The sequence below is a fragment of the Hypanus sabinus genome, chromosome X1 (assembly GCF_030144855.1).
Source record: "Hypanus sabinus isolate sHypSab1 chromosome X1, sHypSab1.hap1, whole genome shotgun sequence".
NCBI classification, from domain to species: Eukaryota; Metazoa; Chordata; class Chondrichthyes; order Myliobatiformes; family Dasyatidae; genus Hypanus; species Hypanus sabinus.
Window position 1 is genome coordinate 50,066,239 of NC_082738.1, and position 22,499 is coordinate 50,088,737.

The window sequence follows — 22,499 nt, forward strand, 5'->3', positions numbered from 1 at the left end:
AAATGTGGTTCACCAACTTTCCACAAGACAAAGTCTAAGTTTTTTTATGACTCTCATATCTACTGGCTGCACTAAGGATGTTGTACTGACAGGCAGATATTCCAGCTGGATGTTTCTCAAACATTTTACATTAGAACGTGCTGCACAATTGTCAACAAGCAGAAGAATTTTGCTCAGTTTCCCACTTTCGCTCCATATTCCTACTCATCAGCCATTTCTTTAAAATTTGGAAGTCACCCATGCATTCTTATTAGCACAGTATTCGACTGGTAAACTAACCCTTCCTAGCCACTTGAAGCATCAAGGTTTAATGCATTTCCCAACAACCAACGATTTTTTAAAAATCAGATTCTGATATATTTGCACAACACAAAATAGTTATGCGATCCATTGCATTTTTTGATCCTGATAGTGTTGTGCGTCTGTAACAAAGAGAGCCATCCAGCATGGCACAATAAATAAAAAGCCTGCTTCACTGGCATTATAGATAGATATCATCCGCACAAATTATTTGAAGCAAGTCAGGGAGTTTTGTAGATTTCCATATTTCTGCGCTTATAGCATCAGCATTTCCTTTCTCTCCATGTGCTTTCTTGAATTAAGTGTCTACACTTCCAAAGAGACAACCAACCATCTGTTGCTTTAAACTCTGCAACAAAGCTTCTTAGATAGCTCCTGACTTTTTTTTTTAAAAACACATCGGTCCACTGACACGCACACCTCATCTTGTTACAATTAATAACCATTAATCGAGGGCCTCTTCAACATCTGAATTCTTACCTTCATGCTTTCGTTTTTGGGATGTTCCCTCTTGCCCCATATGTAATGCTCAGTGCTCTTGCAGTTTATTTTGTTGATGTATCAAGTGTGCAGTTGTAGATTTCAGCACTCAAGTTATCTCTGCCAGCTGACAATGAGTGGTGTTAGGCAGATGGCTTTTAATTTGGTCCAGTTGGGTAATTTTTTCAACTTGCGTTAAATCTTTTCATTGCATCTTGGCAAGGGTCTCAAAACAATTTTTTTTTAAATCAAAATATAAAAATTCAAAAATCACTGCTTTTTGAATCGGCATCCATCAGCCCAAATGCACAAATTATCACAAACATACACAACCAACATAACTGTTTGCTCTAAGCACAGTGTAGTGTCTAACAGCCACAGAAATGCACGTAACTGACCGTCTTCTGCCCCAATTAAGCAGCATAGAGTCCCAAATAAACAAAAGGAAGCCTGGCAATGTTCTTAATTTGTTTTTGTTCTTTAAGAGCTGCCCCAAATAACCAATGGCCCAATTAACTAGAATCTATGGCATTGTTTTTCTACTTAAATGTGATATAATCTAATTAAAATTTATTTTAGTTATGTTCACTTGGGCTGAAAATAAAAGAACAAAAATAAGGATTCAAAAAGTCCAAAAGAAAAACTGGTCCATGCTTTGTGGTCAGTTATAAAGAAAAATCACAACCTATTCATCACAATGCCACCAGTGCTTTGAGTAGACAATAGCTTCAATTGGACATCTGATCCAATATGCTACCTCTGTGGGAGATTCTGATATAGACAAGTGGAACAAACAGCACAGAGACTCTTCAGCTACTTACATTAAAGCAACAATATGGTAAAGAGTCCAATACAGGAAGCATAAACTAGAAATGGAGTTTTATTCACTTATTGAAAATAAAATAATCCATTCTAAATAAATGGTGCTGTGTCCTCTTAAAATTTAAAAAAGAGCCTGCAAGTCTGTTTGACACTAATTGTGATTGATCAAACTATCAAAAAGAATTCAGTTACACAAATGTTTCAGCACTAATTTTTTTTTTACCATATTTAGCAGTAACTAATGAACATGTCTTTATTTGGATTCCAATGCACAGTTAAACAGCAATGAAGAAACACTGGCACGTTTAATTGCACCATACAGTAAGTTGCTACTAATTTTTTCCATGACAACTATTCTCAATGTAATATATGGGTCACTGTGCCTCAACTACTACTGTTTTTCTCAATATTGCAAATAGATGCTTTTTTCCTATCACACTTTAAAACATGAAATATTGATATAGTGAACAATACTTACAATGTGGTAAATAGAATGTATATTATTTAATGCATAGAAAGTAAAGGAAAAAGAACACTTCTGAGGTTCATAATAAATAACACTTTAGGTAATAGATTTTTTTATTCCAAAAATTAAACAATTTCAAAGTTGATCCTAATCAGAACTAATTAATGATTCATAAATTTTAAAATAATCCATGATCATATCAATTTAAAAGCTTCAGTTCTGTTTTGAAGTTTCAACAAATTTAAACTGTCTATTAAATGATACGCTTTCAGAAGTCACTTTCCTCATGGCGGAATAAATGTTACACTACGTATTCCAGAAGCATGCGTATATTATGGTCATAGATCAAGAGCAACATTTTGCAACGGTATAATTCCCAAGGTACTATAGTTGATATTGGTTTCAAGCAAAAATATTGTTCCTGGCAGGTAGAGATGGGCTTGCAGGAAAAGCACTGAGAAGTGGGACATCAGCTGTTCCTTGTATTAACTTTCTTACATCTATTAGTGCTAAGCTTTAGCACATACAGATGTTACTGGCATGAAGTGTACAGCGTGAATTTTCTCATCTCCAAATCCAAATTTGACTGTGTGTTCACACTGAGAATAAGTGTTTAAAAAACTCAGTATACATTAGGACAAAGGACTATTCTGCCACTATGACTGTGAGACTAAATACAGGTAGTCCCCAAGTTACGAATGTCCGACTTACGGACAACTTGTACTTACGAACCGAGGAAGGAGAACGCTGTCTGCCATTTTAAGTCAGATTGCGACGCTGTCCGTCATTTTAAGTCATTGCCGTTGACACTGTGTTAAGTGTTTAACTTTGTATTTGGCTCAAATTTTTCTTAGTAAGATTCACCCTGACCGCTCCCATTCTGGTCGGCTGGTGGCACAGTCAGATCAGCGCCGGGGTTCCCGAGTTCAATCCAGTGACAGACCGCTCCTGTGCCGGGTTGATGTCAATCCAGTGACTCCCGTACCATCCTTGCCAGGTCGATGTCAAGCTCGCAACTCAACCTCGTAGAAAAAACACTGCCACCTCCAGTTTAAATACCACACAGAATATTGTGGAGGATCAAATGCCCAAACCCAGCACAGCCCCCACTTGTCCCATTTAACCTGTCTTAGTGTGGTGCAGTTTAGGACCCAGGGAATTTAGCGTGGTGGTCCTTAGGACCTGGCGGAACTCAGCAGACAGCACAGCTTGGGACCCGCCGCCCACAGTGTTTCTGTTCCATTGATGGGAAGCAATCGTGATTGAAAATAAAGTAGAAATAATAAAGCGTTTGGAAAGGGGTGAAACACCATCAGTCATTGGAAAAGCGTTAGGCTATAGTCAGTCAACGATCAGAACAATTTTAAAGGATAACGGATAAAGTGAGAATAATGGAGCATGTGAAAGGCCCTGCCCCGATGAAAGCTACAATTATTACTAAACAACGCAGTGGTTTAATTATTGGAATACATACATTCTTTAAGTGTTCTATATGCATAGAAAGGTAAAATATATACTATAAGACAAATGTTTGATGAACTGACACTAAATAATACCGGATGGACTTGTTCCGACTTACGTACAAATCCGACTTAAAGACGGACTCAGGAACGGAACTTGAACGTAACCCGGGGTCTGCCTGTAAAGCACCAATACCACATTTAAGTTTGCTGATGTTACCACTATTGCTGGCTGAATCAAAGGTGGCGATGAATCAATACATAGGAGGTAGACTGAATGGTTCCATAAAAACCTCTCAATCCACATCAGCAAAACTAAAGAACTGATTATTGACTATCGGAGGAAGACACCTGAGGTCTATAAAACAGCCCTCATTATGGGATTAGAGATGAAAGATCAGTAACTTTAAGTGCCTTGGCATTATTGGTTCTCAGGATCTGTCTTGGGACCAACACTTAAGTGCCTTTACAAAGAAGATACAGCAGCACCTCTACTCCCTTAGAGGCTTGTGCAACTTCAGCATGTCATCTAAAATGTTGACAATTTCTATAGATGGACAGTGGAGAGAATCCTGACTGGTTGTATCACAGGCCTGGTATGGAAACACCAATGTCCAAGAACAGAAAAACTTTCAAATAGTGGTGGATACAGCCCAGTCCATCCTCTCCACCATGGATCATATCGACAAGGAATGCTGGCACAAGAAAACAGCGTCCATCCATCCATCAAGGACATCACCATTCAGGCCATGCTCCTTCCTCACTGGGGCCATCAGGAAGCCTTTGGTCACATACTGCCATGTTCGGGACCAATTATTACCCGTCAACGCCAAGACTCCTAAATCAGCGCTGATAACCTCACACACATCTGCCACTGATTCCACAGCCTAGATACTTACTTTCAATGATTCTACAACTCATGATCTCAGTATTGTTTATTTATTACTATTATTTGTTTCTTTTGTGTTTGCACAGTTCGCCTTCTTTTGCACATTGGCTGCTTGTCACTGTGTGTAGTTCATCACTGATTCAATTGTATCTCTTTGTTCAGCTGTGAATATCTGCAAGTAAGGTAGTCTCAGGATGGTATATGGTAACGTACATGTACTTTGATAATAAGCTTACTTCGAACTTTTCTGTGTGTTTTACCCATTTTCCCTACTACTCTCTAGGTTTCTTACCAGATCCCAAAGACATGCAGTTAATAGGTTAATTGGCCACTGTAAATTGCCCCTAGTGTGTACTGTAGGTGAGTCATGCTAAAGTTATCTGGAATATGAAGAGAAAATATTAGATTAGTGTAAATGGGTATTTAATTGCTGGCATAAACTCAGTGGGCAGAAGGGCTCATTTCTATACTATATGATTCCATTAAATTGAATTTAATTACTTTTGGCAACTATTAATTTTGAAATCAATTTCAATAGCGGATAATTTTATTCAAGTTTTTGAAGTTAAATGCACTCCGTTGTTTGTTTCTAATCCAGTTGCAACTTAGATGTCACCCTAAATAACTCAGATGTTATTTTAAATTTACTTATTGTGTTTTTAAGTAATTGAATTGCCAGAATGAAGCAACACTACAATTTTGCTGTCCTGAGCAATGACAATAAAGCTCTTAAATATGGCAGTAAGAGATTTTTGTTTTGAAACACATAAAAGATCTAGTAGAAAACAACCTAATTTGCAATTGGGCCCATTATTTCAAATAATTGGACACAAAATTCAAAAGGTACAAAAGTTTAACTCAATGTAAATGTCAATTGTCTCAGAGTAGCAAAATGCTGAAGTGAAGCAAAGTGTTACTAGTTACCCAAATGCTTCCAATCAAATAAAGCAGTACAAAAAGTTAATTTAAAACATTGCCCTGAGTGTCTAAGTACCAAATATGCAAGAACTTGTTTTAAACTGCAGTAATGCAGGAACACAATTGAGATCAAATACTATGTAAAATCTGCAATGAGCCAGGTAACTCAACCTGTGTCCATTTCCAAGATATCCACTGTTCCCTAGGTCTTCAACCGAATGACCTTGTCTGCAACTCAGCTGCATTGTTTTTAAAATTCATCCCACAATTGCCTCAAATAAAATTACTTCAAGTATTAAAAGATAAATCCTAGTGTAACCTTTGAAGCCAATGAGAATTTTTGGGTGTCAATATCTCCAAGGACCTAACCTCGACCCACCATATCAATGCAGCTGTAAAGAAGGCAAGACTTCAATAGGAATCTGAAGGGATTTGGTATGTCACCAAAACCAATTGCAAATTTCTACAAGTGTACCGCAGAGAGCATTCTGACTGTATCACTATATGGTATTGGGGGAGGGGAGTGTTACTGCAGTAGACCCAAGTTCCAGAGAGCTGTAAAATTAGCCAGCTCCATCATGGGCACTCATCTTCACAATATCCAGGACATCTTTAAGGACTAGTGCCTCAAAAAGATGTGGGTAGAGTTAAGATGTCACCAGAGGGTAGCTTCTTCAAACTCATCTGTGAAACAGCTTAGTTTCTTCCCTTTAATATCCCTTTTGTCCCCATTTCAAGGTGGATGGGGTTTTGTCAGAGTCTGTGATGTAGAGCTGTACTGAAACTGCAGTTCTTTACAGCGGTGGTTCCCACCCCGAGCTTACTGACTAGCTGTTTTTTGATATCCCAGGATGCGGCCTTAAAGACGCACACCTTCGGGGTAAGGTTTTGCAGCCCTGCAGACAAACTGATTATATGCTGGTATCACCAATTGAGGCATCGCGAAAGCAACAAAACCTTGCAAACAGCAGATCAGCTGTTGGAGGGCTCCGTTTGTTCCCTCTTTCCCGCTCTCTCCTTGAGTCAGAGAACTCGGAATAAAAGCAACACGGCAGACTGAAACATTGTAATGGAGTTGTTTTATTTTGGTCTCCCCTCTCACTGTGGTGACACCTCTCTGTCCCTTATTAAGGAGAAAGAGCAAGCCTGTGGCATGCTGAATTGTCAGGTGAAAACTAGTTTATGTTGGACTGCAGATCATGGTCTCTCTTTGGGGGCTTTGCTATTGAATACTTGGTGGATGGTGGATGCTGATGCTTCCTGCTGAAATAAGTGGTGGAGGGTGAGTGGGAGGGTTGATGGTTTGCTGCTGCTTGTGCGTAGAGGGGAGGAAGAGGGGGGTTTGGGGTTCAAATGTTTCAATGTCATTTGTTCTGAGGTTTTTTTTCTGTGGATGTCTGCGGAGAGCAAAAATTTCAGGTTGTATACTGTATACATTCTCTGATATTAAATGGAATTACTGAACCATTGAAAAGGCGGCATCCATCATTAAAAACCCCAATCACCAAAGAAATGCCTTCTCACTGCTACCATCCAGAAGGAGGTACAGAAGCCTGAAGGCACACACTCAACGATTCAGGAACACCTTCCCCTCTGTCATCCGATTTCTGAATGGGCATTGAATACATGAGTACTACTTTTTTTTGCCCTACTTAACATAACAATTTCATATATATGTTCATATTATAATTCTGTTTTTTTTCTGTCTATTATGTATTGTATTGCTGCTGCCACCAAGTTAGCAAATTTCACAACACATGCTTGTGATAGTAAACCTGATTCTGATATTTTAATAAATGAGTTTCTGCAGAACCTTGTTCTGAAGAAATTCGAGTTATGGCTCAATGAAAATATCATAGGATAATATAGCACACAAAATGTGCATTTGTAATTTGTGCTAAATGTGGCAAGTTGGGATAGATGTTCAAAGTATTCAGTCTGGTATTTGATAAATATTACACAAAATATCCAAATACATAATCCGACTCAGGAACAGCTTCTTCCCGTCATCCGATTTCTGAATGGATACTAAACCCATGAATACTACCTCACTACTTTTTTGCATCACTATTTTAATACTTATATTTACTGTAATTCTTTTTCTCTATTATGTATTGCATTCTATTGCTGCCGCAATGACAACAAATTTCACAACATATGTCAGTGATATCAAACCTGATTCTGAATAATCAAATGTTGGAAAGATACTTTTTTTAAAATCAGCATGTTTTGGAAAATATGGATGGTACCACACAGGCAGATCAAACTTCTTGTTCTTTGTTGTGTCCTATAAATTCATTAAAGTAGATAAACAGATGGCAATTATAGAAGCAGGTATCAATTATAGAAACTTAGTCAATCAGCTAATTTTACCAAAGAATGACAACAAAAGGTAAAAGTCTATTTACTTCATCAGTTAGCCTTCCAGTATAAAAATGGTCTAAAACAAAAATTGGGGCTATTTTGGTTTATAAGATTAAACTTAAACTCTGATCTGCCTGATAAGATGATCCCTCTTAGTTCGTTACATTCCAAGTGCAACAGGAAAAAAACTATTTCCAGGTAACAGTATTTAATGCCATTCAGACACAGGTACAATGGTTTGCTCAAGTTTTGGAATCGTTAGGAGATTTTTAAAAAGTGATATTGATTATTAGTTCTTAAAGAAACCATGTCATTTCCTATTAACATTTTTAAAAAATATTCTATTTTGAACAGCAAAAGCAGGAAAGCAGTTTTATTACGACTTTAATTTTAATGCAAATGAGGTCACAACCTTTATACCATTTGCTTGCAGCCAACACAGAAAATATAGTCAACAAGCCAAGAACCTAAGAGGTGTATCAATACAGAGAAACACATTAAGGCAAGTGACCAAGAGTTGGAAACAGTCCATTTTAAGAGGCTTCTGAGCAAAGGGGGGAGGGCATGGGAGAGAAAGAGTCGAGTTGGTGGGGAGTGGGTTACACTTTAGAAAGTGGAGGATTGATGCATGGAGGTGGGCTGGAATTGAGAGGGGAGTAGAATTTCAGAGCTTATGATTCTTGAAGTGACACAAAAACAGAGTATTGTGGGCATTTCTTATTCTTAGATCTTCTTTTGTAGGATTTTAAAAGTTTTTTTTTTAAAGTGGACTCCATTTCCAGACATTTTTATCTGTACATACAGCTTTTTCTTGGGCAATACCTCAAGACTGAGATCATTGCTTCTACTTGATTTTGTAGGTTCATGGCAAGCTGATGAAGACAACGTGGAGCCAGCAGACCGGTGGGGAGGAGGTAGTCAATGGGTTGTGTAGGCAATATGCATTTTCTACCATTTATACTGGATGTGTGTGTACTCCTGACAAAAAGCTACACTTTTCATGCTGAATAGTGCTCGTCAATATTGAGTGACTCCTGACTCGCAGGATATTCATCAGTCAGTATAAAAATGTTGCACTTGTTCAAGGAAGGTTCGAGTATATCCTTCAGTTACTTCCCCTGTTCTAATGATAGTCTGTTGCCACGACCAAGCTTGGAAAAAAAAGCAAATTGAATTAAAGCAGAGATGTTGGGGTCATTGGTCTGGCAATAAGTGAGTGCCTAGGTTGATTTGCTAATTCCATCACAGAGGGTTTTTGCAGACGGCATTGATTGTAGACTTCCAGAGCTTTGATGCAACTGATAGGTTGTTTACAACTCAAATGTATAAAGGAGGGCAGAGCCTTGAGTTTTGCACCAGTTTCAGGCCTCAAATATCTTTTCTTCTTATGGCCAGAAGTGAACTTCAGGGGCAGATTTCATTTTTGATGTCAGCCTTCACTGACAAGTGTCTCCAGAGAAGAAACAGCATATATTTTCAACGGTTCTATCGTGGACCTTATTTATCAAAGGAATTTTATTTTCAAGATGTTTCAAGGAACAAGTCAATGATGACTTTTGAATTTGAGCTCTGAACATTAACATCACATGAAGATTGATGACCAAATCAGGACAACCTTGCTTCTGACAGACAAAGGTTAGACATTATCCAATCTGGCCTGTAGATTAGCTCAATTTTATCAAGAAGTTTGTTACAGCCAAAATGTGACACGATAGCTAGAAAGATTGATAGATTAAAAAGTGTGCCAGTGACCCTTAAATGAAGGAGTCAAATGTTTTAGAGAGTTCAAAAAAAAAGGCTATTTATGTGGTATTCCCTGCATTTTTTTGCGTGATGAAAATCACATTTATTGTGACTCCAGCTGGAAAGAATTCAGGGAGCTGATCATCTGTAAGTGGAAGGAAGTAGTTAAAGAAGAATTCTGTGTGTCAATCTAGTGCACAGACCAAGATTCTGCTGGATTTCTTGGCTTCTACCTTTCAACCTGAGTTCAAGACTTCAGATGATTCAAGGTTGGTCAACGCAATTTCCAGTACAGTACAGTCAGCCCTCCTTATCTGCGAGGGACTGGTTCCAGGACCCCTCGCGGATACCAAAATTCGCAGATGCTCAAGTCCCTTATTTAACCTGTCTCAGTGTGGCGGACATTAAGACCCGGTGCCGGAGCTCTGAATCCACAGTGTTTCTGTTCATGAAAATAATCACGATCATGACTGAAAATAAAGTGGAAATAATAAAGCGATCTGAAAGAGGTGAAACACCATCGGTCATTGGAAAAGCGTTAGGCTACGTCGGTCAACGATTGGAACAATTTTAAAGGATAAAGTGAGAAAGGCTCTGCTCCAATGAAAGCTACAATTATTACTAAGCAACGCAGTGGTTTAATTAATGGGTTTTGGTCCTCCACATCAACCCAGCACGGTGGAGAGCGCACTTGAAAGCGGTCTGTCACTGGATCAAACTCGGGAACTTCCATTCTTAAGTGTTCTTAAGTGTTTTATATGCATAGAAAGGTAAAATATATACTATATACTAAGACAAACGTTTGACTAAATTACGCTAAATAATACTGGATGTACCTGTTCCAACTTACTTAGTAAGAGAACTTCCGATTTTTTTCAATCCCGATCCACAATAACCCACACACATCCTCCTGTATACTTTAAATAATCTCTTGATTACTTATAATACCTAATACAATGTAAATGCTATGTAAAATAGTTGTTATACTGCATTGTTTAAGGAATAATGACAAGAAAAAGGTCTGTACATGCTCGAACAACGAATGCTGGATGAGCACTTCTGGTTTTTCGCGATACACGATTGGTTGAATTTGCGCATGCAGAATTCGCGGATAAGGAAGGCCGACTGTCTATAAGTGTAAAGGAGAACAAAATAATTGCCAGAATAATTGCCAGATCCAATGCACCACACAAAAAAGAGAAAAACAATAAAAACAGAACAATAAATATTGTTGGCCATGGTGGATTTTAAATATGGAAGAAAACATTGAACTTAAATGGGTCAAGGACAGTGGAAGCAAACAGATCAATTGTCTTTGTTCCTGCCATCTGCTTGGAGATGGACGCTACCATTTTCAAACACTGTTTCATATCCTCCATTCTGTGAGATGGAATTGCTTTGCTTTCTATGTTTAAAGTAGGCACAATTATCTTTCAGGTAATCTGCTGGACTGGAGGTCATTTCCAAATAATAAGTTATGTGTGAGGTGTTCTTTGATGTAACATAACATAACATGCAGGTTTGTGAATGCTTAGGTTGGTGCCTGCCTCGAGTGATTCAAGCTGGTTACTGAAGAGAACAAAGAGCCATAAATTACTGATTGTCACTTGCTGGGAGGAGGACAAATAAATGGATGCTGGCCTGGAGCAGAACCAATAAAAAGTTAAAGTTCAATCAGATGACCTACAGCCAATGACACTGGAATGCAATATTTGAAATGGTAAGGAACGAGTATAAAAGTAGACACTTCAAGTATGCTATCAGCTTAGACTCTCTCAAGATACCCACCATTGCAAGGAAGAACCCCCATGCCAGGGGCTGGATGAAGAAAGGATCGATCATCTGGCTAACGGAGATCCCCTATTTTAGTGTTATAAATTGCACAACTGGTCTGAATGAGTATTGGTACAGAGGGAACAGTAGAATTCATGTTCTAAACTGTTGGCCCGGGGTCAACATAGTTATGTTGTTGTTTGTACAGAGACAATAATGTGCGAGCTTCGATTAATTATGAGTTGTGTAGTGAATTTCCTAACCTAGTTCTGTTGACGGTCAACAATATCAGTATACTAGATTGATTGTATGTATGTAAAGTGATGCTAGGTACAGGAGTGTCTTCACATAAGGTGACTGACAGAAAATGATAAAGTAGTGGTGGTGGGGGGGTGTGGCAGGATGGGTTAGTGGGTGGAGATGTTGATTAGCCTCACTGCATGAGGAAAGTACCTGTTTTTGAGTCCGGTCGTCTCCTCCCTGATGGGAGTGGGACTAACAGTCCATGAGGTGGGTGGGTGGGATCCTTCATTATATCGCTGGCCTAGTTCTGACACCTTTCTGTATATAGGTCCTTGTTGGCGGGTAGGCTTGTGCTAGTGATGCATTGGGCAGTTTTGACTAGCCGCTGTAAAGCTTTCCAGTCTGCTGCCATGCAATTTCCATACCACGCAGTGAAGCAGCATGTTAGAGTGCTCTCTACTGTGCATTTGTAGGAGGTCGTGAGCATTAATGTGCAGAGTCAAGCTCATTTCAGCCTCCTCAGAAACTATAGGCATTGGTGAATTTTCTTGATTGTATAGGGTGTGTTCTGGGACCATGAGAGGTTGTGTGAGATGTGCACCCCCAGGAGAATGAAACTGCTCACAGTTTCTATTGCTGTGCTACTGATGTAAAGAGGGATGTGAGTCTGAAGTCAATAACCATCCCCTTTGTATTGTTGACATTAAGAGCTTATTTGCCTGGCACTAGACCTTAAGCTTTTTCACCTCCTCACTGTAAGCCATCTTATTATTGTTGGTGATGAGTCCCACCACTGTTATGTCACTGGTGAACTTGACAACATGATTACTCGGGTGTTTGGTCGTGCATTGTGTGAGCAGAGTGTACAGCAATAGGATCAGCACACAGCCCTGTCCCCCCCAACCTCCTTGTTGAGGACGATTGGAAGGGCGGAACAGAGCTGTTCTGTTGGTAAGCATATTGATGAGTGTCCAGTGTGGCAGGACTGGAGTTTTGATATATGCCATTACCAGCCATTCAAAACGCTTCATGATGATTTGCATCAGTGTGACTGTGCAGTAGTCATTTAGTTCTGAGGGTGTAGAGTTCTTTGGTATAGAGATTATAGTGACTGATTTGAAGAATGTGGGGACCGCAGCCTGGATAAGTGAAGTGTTGAAGATATCCATGGAGACATCAGTGAACTGCGAGGTTGCCTTGGTGTTTTGGGGGGGGGGGGGGGGGAGAAGACAGGATAAGGCAGAAGGGGTTGAGTCTCTGCAGAGTCCTTCTCACGTATGCTGCTGCTACACACAGTGGCTACTCACCTGGAAGGGGGATGACATGTCGCATGCCTCAAAGCATGTACAAAAGCTGTTTAGAGCATTAGGAAGAGAGGCATCACTGGTATAGTCAATGCTGTCTTTAACCTTGCATAGTTACCATATAGTTGCAGTGACAGTAAAACTCCAATGTTTCAGTAGAGTCATACCTTTGGTGGTGTCAGCCTGGTAGATTTTCTAGACTACTAAACATTATAACAAACAATACTCCAACATGCTTCTATTAACTTAAAAAAAATGTTACACAACAATTATAGCAGTACAATATATTTTTTAAGCAAACCTGGTGAGTTTGACAGAGCCCTTGTGGGTTTACAAAAGAAGGTGAACATCAGCAATTGACGAGTCAGATGCCAAACCATCAGGATTTCCAAACAAGCCAGATAGTGGATTATCAGCTTCAATGTAAATACACATTTCTCAGGCTCAGGATTCTCACATAGTAAGTACCTGTTTACAAATTTCAGGTGCTAGCTCAATAGCTGCCTGATTCTCCAACTATAACAAAATGTGAAGCACACAACAAAAATAGGAACAAGCTCTGTATATTTGACACAAGCAAAAAGGACATCCATGCATGTAATTAAAAACATGAACAATAAATCTTAAAAAAAAATATTTTTGCTATCTAAAGCAGAGTTTACATCTGATAAATGCATTAAACAATACATTTTGTAGGAATAGGTTAGGAAATACAGGTTTTAAGTTATTTAAATTTCATTATGAAATTAGACAGACTCCATAGGGAACTGCAATAAATGAACATCCAACTTCAGACTATTTTCAGATGTACTGTTAAATATACTGATGGACATGAATCATCTCAAAAAGAACAAAGGTGATGACAAGAACTCCCTTATTACATTTAAAAGATTCAAAGAACAGCTTCAAGTTTGTATGGAGTTATTAGCACAAAATTCAACTTGGTGTTAAGACACGAAGATTGTAAAAATAACAGATTTTTGCTCATGATGGAACCATCAGCAATACTGTAAAATATAGAACCTTTCAAACACTAATGCCTAACAATACCACATTTTATAAAGAACAATAAATTTGATCATTTGATAATACAAATGAAATTTCTGTGTAACATACTACAGTAATATCAAATTATTGTACGTTACAATAATTTAATTATTCATTCCACTTGAAAGTCAGTCGACATAAAGGGATAATGACATAACGATACAGATATTATTTAAAGGATTTTGGAACTGAGGTACTGAGAAAGTTCCTGTGCACCTGTTGTCTACAGTGATGACTTATGTAATTTTCATGCTGTGCATCTTCAAATAAAATTATAGAGTGAATTAGCACCAACTTTAGAATCCATGCACACTTAAAAAAATCATGAACTTAATGGCGATATACCCTTCATGCACAAATTTAAAGACTATAGTACTTTACCAATAAGTAAATTTTAGTGGACAGATAACATGGAACTGGGATCCCAGCAAGTGACACAAAGTATGATAAACACTATCTGGCAAGCCATATTCTAAATCATTGCGATTTCTGAACTGTTGAATAATAGACTTTCTCATTCATTCCTATTTTAACTGTCCTTAATAACACATTTCCTTTTTACCTATAAATTGCTTTTGTGCGATATTTTAGATAGAAGTAAATATGCTAACCTTCTGGTTCAGACGTTGCATATTGATTCTTTAATCTGACTGATAAAGGTGGCACATGGTTGCATAGGTCTAGGAATCAACAACACAGATTTGGAATAAATAATAACCTATTATAGGTTGAGTACCCTTATCCAAAATGCTTCGGCCCAGAAGTGTTTTGGAGTTTGGAAAATATGATGAGTTAGCTTGGGATCACCATTATTCCTGACTCTGAATTTATGTGCTACTAGTAAGCAGTCTTTGTTTTACACTTGTTCATCACACATATGTACTTAAAAATAAAAATTATTACATACTACTAATATAATGAAAATATAATGTGTGCAAGGTAACAAAAGCAGTACAGCAGCATCAGGAGAATACCTGAATCAGCTGTTGAACAACAGGTTTTCAGTGTCCATCTATAATGCCATGTTTTGATTAAAAGGTTACAGTACACTATTTGCATTTCACTTATTTGAAAAAAAGTTTTATGTAAGATATAAAAACAATCTGCACTGTAGATCTGTTCTGGTGTTAGATTTTCATCAGCAACAATCTTCACAAATTCAATTAATTTATCTGCTGTTTCTTGATCAGCAGATTACCCTTTTCCTTCAACAGTGATTGAGAAATCTATTTCATATGCATTATTAGTAATATTTGTACACTATGCCTAATCTTTATGTAAATAACATCCCTCATTGTTGCTGTGTTATCTCTTACACACACCCCTAATGTCTCATGTCATTATCACTATCGAGGCATACAAACAACTCCCAATGTTTTCTGTTCGTTTTTGCTGATTAGCTCCACCCAAACAGATTCTGATTTTATACTCCCATCTGCCAAGCAATAATTCTTACAAACCATTGTACTAACAATTTATTTATTTATTTTTAAACTGTACTATCCTACCTCCTTTTCCTTTTTATCCATCAATCCTAAATATAGAACATACAACACTGGATAGGCCTTTCAGCCCATGACTTTGTGCCAATCATGATGCCAATTTATACTAAATGTCCTCCTCCTGTGTGTCATCCATATCCCTCCATTCCTTTCATAATCATATGTTTATCTAAAAGCCCCAAACTGCCTGGTTCCACTACTACCCTTGTAACCATTTCAAGCACTTACCACACTCTGCATAAAAAAAAATTATCCCTCATGTCTTTTCTAGATCAGCCACCCCCTCCCAAACTTAAAAACATGCCCTTTGATATTTGACATTTCTATTATGTGGAAAAGATTATAACTGTTTTATCTATACATCTCAATTTTAAAAACCTCTAGCAGATCTACCCTTAGCCTCCAACTCTGAAGGGAGAATAATCCAATTCTGTCCAACCTTACTTTATAGTACATACCTTCTGATCCAGACAACATCCTGGTAAAACTCTTCTGTGCCCTTTTTGAGTTTCTACGTCCTTCCTACAATGGGACACGAGAACTGTACACAATATTCTCTAAGTGCAGTCTGACTACAGTTTTCTGTAGCTGCAGCATGACTTCCTTCCTCCTATACTCAACACCCCTACCAATGAAGTCAAGCATGCCACATGCATTACTTATCAACAAAACGTTAATTTCCTGTAATACTTCATTTTTACCTTTGATTCACCCTACAGCCACATTTCTCCAAAGGTAATTGCATCAGACTTTCACTACTTATGCTGTCAATTCTTCAATCTTGTTTCAGATACGGTGGGCATTTGGATACATACAACTTAAGTTGAAGGCATGAATAATTTTCCTAACTCTAACCTATTTACTGCCTGTCTTTACGCTATACATTTTAGTATGTTTTTCACTTCTAACTTTTTCGCTCTCCTTTGCAACTCCTATGTTGCATTTTCTGTTAAGCCAGCTTAAATCCTCTTCTAAAAATACCAGCAAACACTCCTGCAATAATATAGCTTGCAGTCCAGTTGAAGAATAATGTGTGTGAATTGCCCTCCATTCTGTAGTTTCTTTCCACCACATAACTCATTGTCAACACATGGCATTGAGAGTAATCCTCAGATAATTACCTTTAGGGTGATGCTGCTTAACCTCTTTCCAAGCTCTCGAAAATCTGCTTGTAGGATCAATGTGGATCACAACTTCTGGCTCTCCACCCTATCCCTTCAGGACACTTTGCAGCCATTCAGGGGCATCCTTGATCCTGGCACCAAGGAGGCAACATAACAAATTTAACATCAAAAATGCTGGAAGCAATCAACAGATTAGGCATCATCTGCGGGATGAAAAATGTTCAATGATTCAGATTAAGGATTCTCCATCAGAACTTTCTGGTCCAAATACTAGGCAACAGCTCCCAAAATACTTATCTGTTCTCTTAACTATAAGATTTTCTATCACTATTCCTCTCACTCTTCAACCCTCATCCCTTCGTAACTGAGTTACTGATGCTAGCATTTCAATAACAAAATGTGCAAGTGAAAGAAAATAACACACAACACTCTTAGATTACCCGTCAGTTTCCCCAATCAGTCTGATGATCACCAATTCTCATGCCCATACATTCTTCAGGTGCATTATAGCTATTTTCCTTTAAATTTTCAGCCTTGAGAATGTGCCACTGTGACTCAACTATTCCACTTCTAACATCTGGTATTTAAGCTGCTGCAGCTGCAGACATTCCCTGGGCATGATTATGTCACTGGAGAAAGTCAATTTCCCATAAATCACAAAATGCACTCATTCCACTCAGTTGAGCTACCTGCCATACCTCTATTTTTTTTTAAAGAAGTTGTTCTTTTAGGTTTGTAGGGATGGTTTTAGAGATGGAGAGGGGAATTAGGGTCAGATTAGGGTCTAGGCCAGGACAGTGGGTAAATTAGAGCTCAGGCTGGAGTCTAGACCTCAGCTCCGCATTTGAACGTCAGTGATGCAGACATGGGAGATCCATGGTCAAATATTGGACTGGCAAACCAGTGAGGTTGAGGGCTGGTGGTTCGTCCTCTCCCACCCCAGGATCAGTGAGTCACTAGTGGGTTCCAGGATCTTAATTCCAGGTGGGCAGGAGGTAAGAGGGCCGGTGACCCCATAGGCACGCAAGTCGGCAAGACCAAAGTTTCAGGCCTGGTGTCCTGGGTCCTCATTCATCATCACTGGAATGTCCTGGGGTCAACACTGAGAATGACATCCGAACGTCGATCTGAAGTCTGCAGAAGCTTGGACCTGTGAGTCGGCTAGCAAAGTTGAAGTTAAATGTCTGTGAATCCACGAGTCTGCTGGAGGCCAAAGAAAACAGGTCCTAGGCTTGGAGGACTGCTTAAGTGCGTGGGTGGGCAGGTGCAAGGGAAGGACAGACCTTGTGTTGGTGTTGTTTTGTTGCTTGTTGTGTTGTGTTTTGTTGAGTACTTTTGTTCTGCCGTGCAATGTGAGAATGCCATGTTGGTGCCAGAATGTGTGGTGATACTTGTGGACTGCCTCCAGTACATCATTTGGTTGTGCTGGTTGTTAATGCAAACAACACATTTCACTGTACATTTCCACGCATATGCAATTTGTGAATCTGAAACAAAGCACTCATCAATCATCTGTCTTGAAATAAGGTACCTTTTGAACTGTGGGATCATACTTTCAAACCAATGCTAGCACAAGCCCTCTCTAGTTACAAAAAGATTCCATTTTTAATGACACCCACAAGCCAATTTTGTAAGTCAGAAGATACACAGAAATCACTCTCTATAGTAACCATACCTCCAAAGTATTGCAATGAATAAAATCAAAAGCACACAAGACTGATAAAGAGGGAACAATTACTACAAGTGGAGAGAGAGAAAACTAGTTGTGTCATTACATTCATATGTATGTGCTTTGGACTTCTGAATTCAATATAATTAAATATTACAACAATATTATGGGAGCTTATTAATATAAGTTAGGCATTGTAACCGAGGGATGGAGTCTTTTGAGCTGCTCCTACCGATCCTACTTACTATAACTCATATTTTCAGAAGTCCCTAACTCAAGTCTGTACTCTATAGAGCATGCATTCACAAAAATGCTGTCCGCACACCAATTTTATTTGAGGCCCAAGTGCCAGAAGCCAAGAATACAAACTTCATTTAACTGGAAGCCAACAGCCAAGTCTTACCAAATAGACAGGCAAATTTCTATGTTACATGTTTACCATTTGAACTGAAAGACCACAACACCAGTGGTGAGAAGCACAAAGATATAACTGAGGGAGGCAGAGGAACTGGACTGTTTTGAATTGGTGGACTGGACCATATTCAAAGATTCACCTGTGGATGTGAATGCCATCACAGACCTCAAGTCCTGCAAGCCCTGAGAACATACAGAGTTTCCAGAAACCAGAAGCCCTGGAATCCCAAAATGAGTGATATTGCCCCCCCTCCACCCCTCTGTGGGTGGTGGGGGGGGGGAGCTGAGGGATTACAGTCTTAAATTAAAGAATTACTCATTATAAGCATTTGATCCTCAGTGCTTCATAATTGTTTACAAAGATCACGTAAATACCTCTATTCTTGTTAACCCACTGTTCTCTTAGACTTTGCTCGAAGTGCATCATAATTTTTGAAAAGCAATGTGACACTTCTGTATTTTGCATATCATGAGAAATCTGGACTAAAGAAATTGTATTTTTATGAGCCCAGCCTGTGCATTATTGACATTCACTACTGTAGTACAGCATTATCTTGTACAATTCCCATACTCTAATAACACAGTGACAATTCCTGTGAATTAGGGTACGGCATTCAATGTGATAAAGTTCAGAATCTGTTCTTTTGAATGATCTTGACTGTATTTCTCTAGCCCACGGCCCACAGATATTGCCGCTCCACTTTCTGTACCTTCAGGCAGAGAGTCAGGTTTTGCCTGAACTCTGACAATGGCACAACTTTCCCCTTTGTTGATCACGGTACTTGAGGTTAGACTTAAAAAGCAGGTGATTGACCGTGATCATTAATCCACAACGAAAATGGCAGAAGCAGACGAAATGAAAAGGTGTAGATGGTATAGTGTGAAGTATCTGAAAAGTATATTTATACCAGTACCACACAACCAACAACAACCAATGTCTGTTATATGAAAAAGTTTTTTCAAATGAGGCAGTTAAACCATTCAGGCTCCTTGAACATCTGAACAGAATACACTCTGATAAAGTAACAAGAACTTGGCTTATTTTCAGTCACTTCGTGAAAACTTTTAGAAATAGAAAGCACTACGTTTGCCAGCATTTCACAACAAAACAGTGATGGTTTGCGTACTTCATACAACATATCATTGTTCATTGCTAAATCTGAAAAGCCCCTTACAACTGGAGAAGAATTTTCACCTTTCACTCTAAAGCTATGACCTCTAGTTCAAGTCTCACCCAAACTCAGAGAAAAGCATGCAAGTATCTACCCTATCTATACACCTCTATGTTGTATAACTCCACAAGATCTCCTCTGATTGACCCACACTCAAGGTAATACAGTCCTAACCTATTCAACCTTTTCCTATAACCCAGGTCGTCAAGCCCTGGCAACATCCTTGAAAATTTTCTCAGTACTCTTTCAAGCTTATTGATACCTTTCCTGTAGGTACGTGACCAGCACTGCATACGATATTTCAAATCAGGCCTGACCAATGTCTTATACAACTTCAAATGGCATGAAATTTTCCATCTTATTCTTCGAGTCTTTCAGCACCTCACCAGTGGCCAAGGACATTTTAAATACCTCTTCAAGGCCCCTGCAATTTCAGCAGCACTAGCCTTTTGCAAGATCCAAGGGCACATCTTCTTATGCCCTGGAGATTATTCAACCTAAAGTGCCTCAAGACAGCAAGCACCCCCTCTTCTGTAATCAGGATACGGTCCATGACCTCACTAATCTTTTGCCTCAGTTCTATAGAATCTGCACCTGTCTCCTGAGTAAATACAGATACAAAGAAAAAAGATTATGATCTCCCACATTTCTTTTGGCTTCATGCATAGATGACCACGCTGATCTTCAAGAGGACCAATTCTGTCCCTTTTACTCTTAATATATCTATAGAAACCCTTGGAATTCCCATTCATCTTTTTTGCCAGAGCAATATCATGTTCTCTTTTAGCCCTCCTGATTTCCCTCGTGTTCGCTTGCATTTCTTACACTCCTGAAGCATCTCATTTGATCCAAACTGCCCATACCCGATTTGTGCCCCTTTCTTCTTATAACCAGGGCCTCAATATCATTTGAAGAAAAAAATCACGGTTTCTTAACATGTTAGCTTTGCCTTTTATTCTAACAGGAACACATATTTTACTTTTGAAGATCACCCACTTACCAAGTATCTCTTTGCCAGAAAACAACCTATCCCAATTCGCACATGCCAAATCTCCTGATGTCATCAAAATTGGCCTTTCTCCAAATTAAAATCTCAACCCAATGACCAGTTCTATCCTTCTTAATTATCTTGAAACGAATGCAATTATGATTACTGGATCCAAGATGCTCCCCTATACACACTTCTGTCACTTTCGCTCTCTTTCCCCAAGAGGAGATCCAATATTGCACCCTCTCTAGATGGGACCGCTAGATATGGATAAAGAGAACTTTCTTAAACACATTTGTCAAACCATATCCCATCCAGTCCTTCTGTGGTATGGGACAACCAGTCAATACACAGAAAGTTAAAAATAACCAACTATCATAAACTACTTCTCTTGCAACTTTCTGCTATCTCTACGAATTTAAAATCTTGCTAACTATTGACAGGTCTATAATAAACGCGATCATCCCTTTTTTATTCCTCAGTTTCACTCATATTGCCTCAGAAGACAACCCTTTCAGTATCTCCTCTGAGCACTGTAGTGACATTTTCCCTGATTAGCAATGCCACCCTTCTCCCTTTAGTATCCCTCTATCATGTCTAAAACAATGAAACCCTGGAATATTGAGCTACCAGTCCTGTTCCTCCCACAACCAAGACTCACTAATGGCTACAACATTGTAATTCCACATGCTTTTCCATGCTCCAAGTTCAAATGTCCTACATACAATATTTCCTTGCATTAAAATATACAGTATGCACCTCAGAACATTTGTTCTACCTTACTCATCAACCAGTCGGATCCTGTATTTATGTGTAGGCTTAACTTTCCCCATAGCCACTCCACTTTCCACCCTTCTGCAACCCTAATTTAAAGCCCCTGTAATAGCAGTTCACATACAAACCACCCCATTTGTACAGATCCCACCTTCCCTGGAAGAGAGATCAACGAAGCCCTCCCTCCCAACTATGTAATGCAGTTTACATGTAGCTAGCCATCTTCGTAACTATGTGAAAACTACATTAGCTTCCCACTTCTGGCCTCAGTAGCACATGACACAGGTAGCAACCCTGTGATCACCACCCTGGAGGATCTATCTTTAAACTTAGCACCTAATTTTGTGAATTCACTTTGCAGGACCTCATCACATTTCCTCCCCACATCATTGATTACGACTTGGGCCACAACCTCTGGCTGCTCACCATCCCCTTAAGAATGGTATGAACTTGATTCTAGATGCCCCTGACCCTGGCATCCAGGAGGCAACATACTATTGGAGAACCTTGTTCTCGCTCACAGAATCACCTGTCCGCCCCCATCACCACTGCTCACTTTTTCTCACCATCTTCCCCTCTAAACCACAGAACTTGATTCAATGCCAGAGAGCTGACTGCTGTGGCTTTCCTCTGATAGGTTCTCCCCATCACACTCCCAACAGTATCCAACATTATTTACTTGTTATTGAGAGTAACAGCTACAGGGGCACTCTGCACTGACTGCATATTCCTTTTCCTTGTCCTGATGGTCACCCATTTACCTGCACCTTGCAACAGGAGTAACTGCCTTCCTGTAACTATTGCCAATCAATCTGTTTCTGAATGATCCAGTTCCCTAATGCGCTCTGTAAGGAACTGCAGCTAAATGCACTTCTCACAGGTGTAGTCATCAGGGACACTGGAGGTCTCCTTGCCTTCCCATATCATGCAAGAGGACAACACCACTGCTCTGGGTTCCACTGAACCAACTCAATAACTATTACCCAGCAGCACTCACAACTACTGTGATGAAGTACTTGAAGAGGTTCGTTATGGTCAGAATTAACT

General features: G+C 39.1%; 1 protein-coding gene across 10 annotated transcripts in view; it reads right to left on the reverse strand.

The window, feature by feature from the left end:
* hdac5 (histone deacetylase 5) overlaps nucleotides 1-22,499 on the reverse strand; it is a 334,015-nt gene that overhangs the window by 294,187 nt on the left and 17,329 nt on the right. For 3 of the 10 annotated variants that reach the window (XM_059956583.1, XM_059956578.1, XM_059956579.1), the window contains exon 2: nucleotides 16,433-16,566. The exons of 6 other annotated variants lie outside the window; for them this stretch is intronic. The gene's annotated coding sequence lies outside the window, so the exon portion shown is untranslated. Of the gene's footprint in view, nucleotides 1-14,420; nucleotides 14,490-16,432; nucleotides 16,567-22,499 lie in introns of all 10 variants that reach the window. One more of the 10 variants, XM_059956582.1, reaches the window with a different exon arrangement.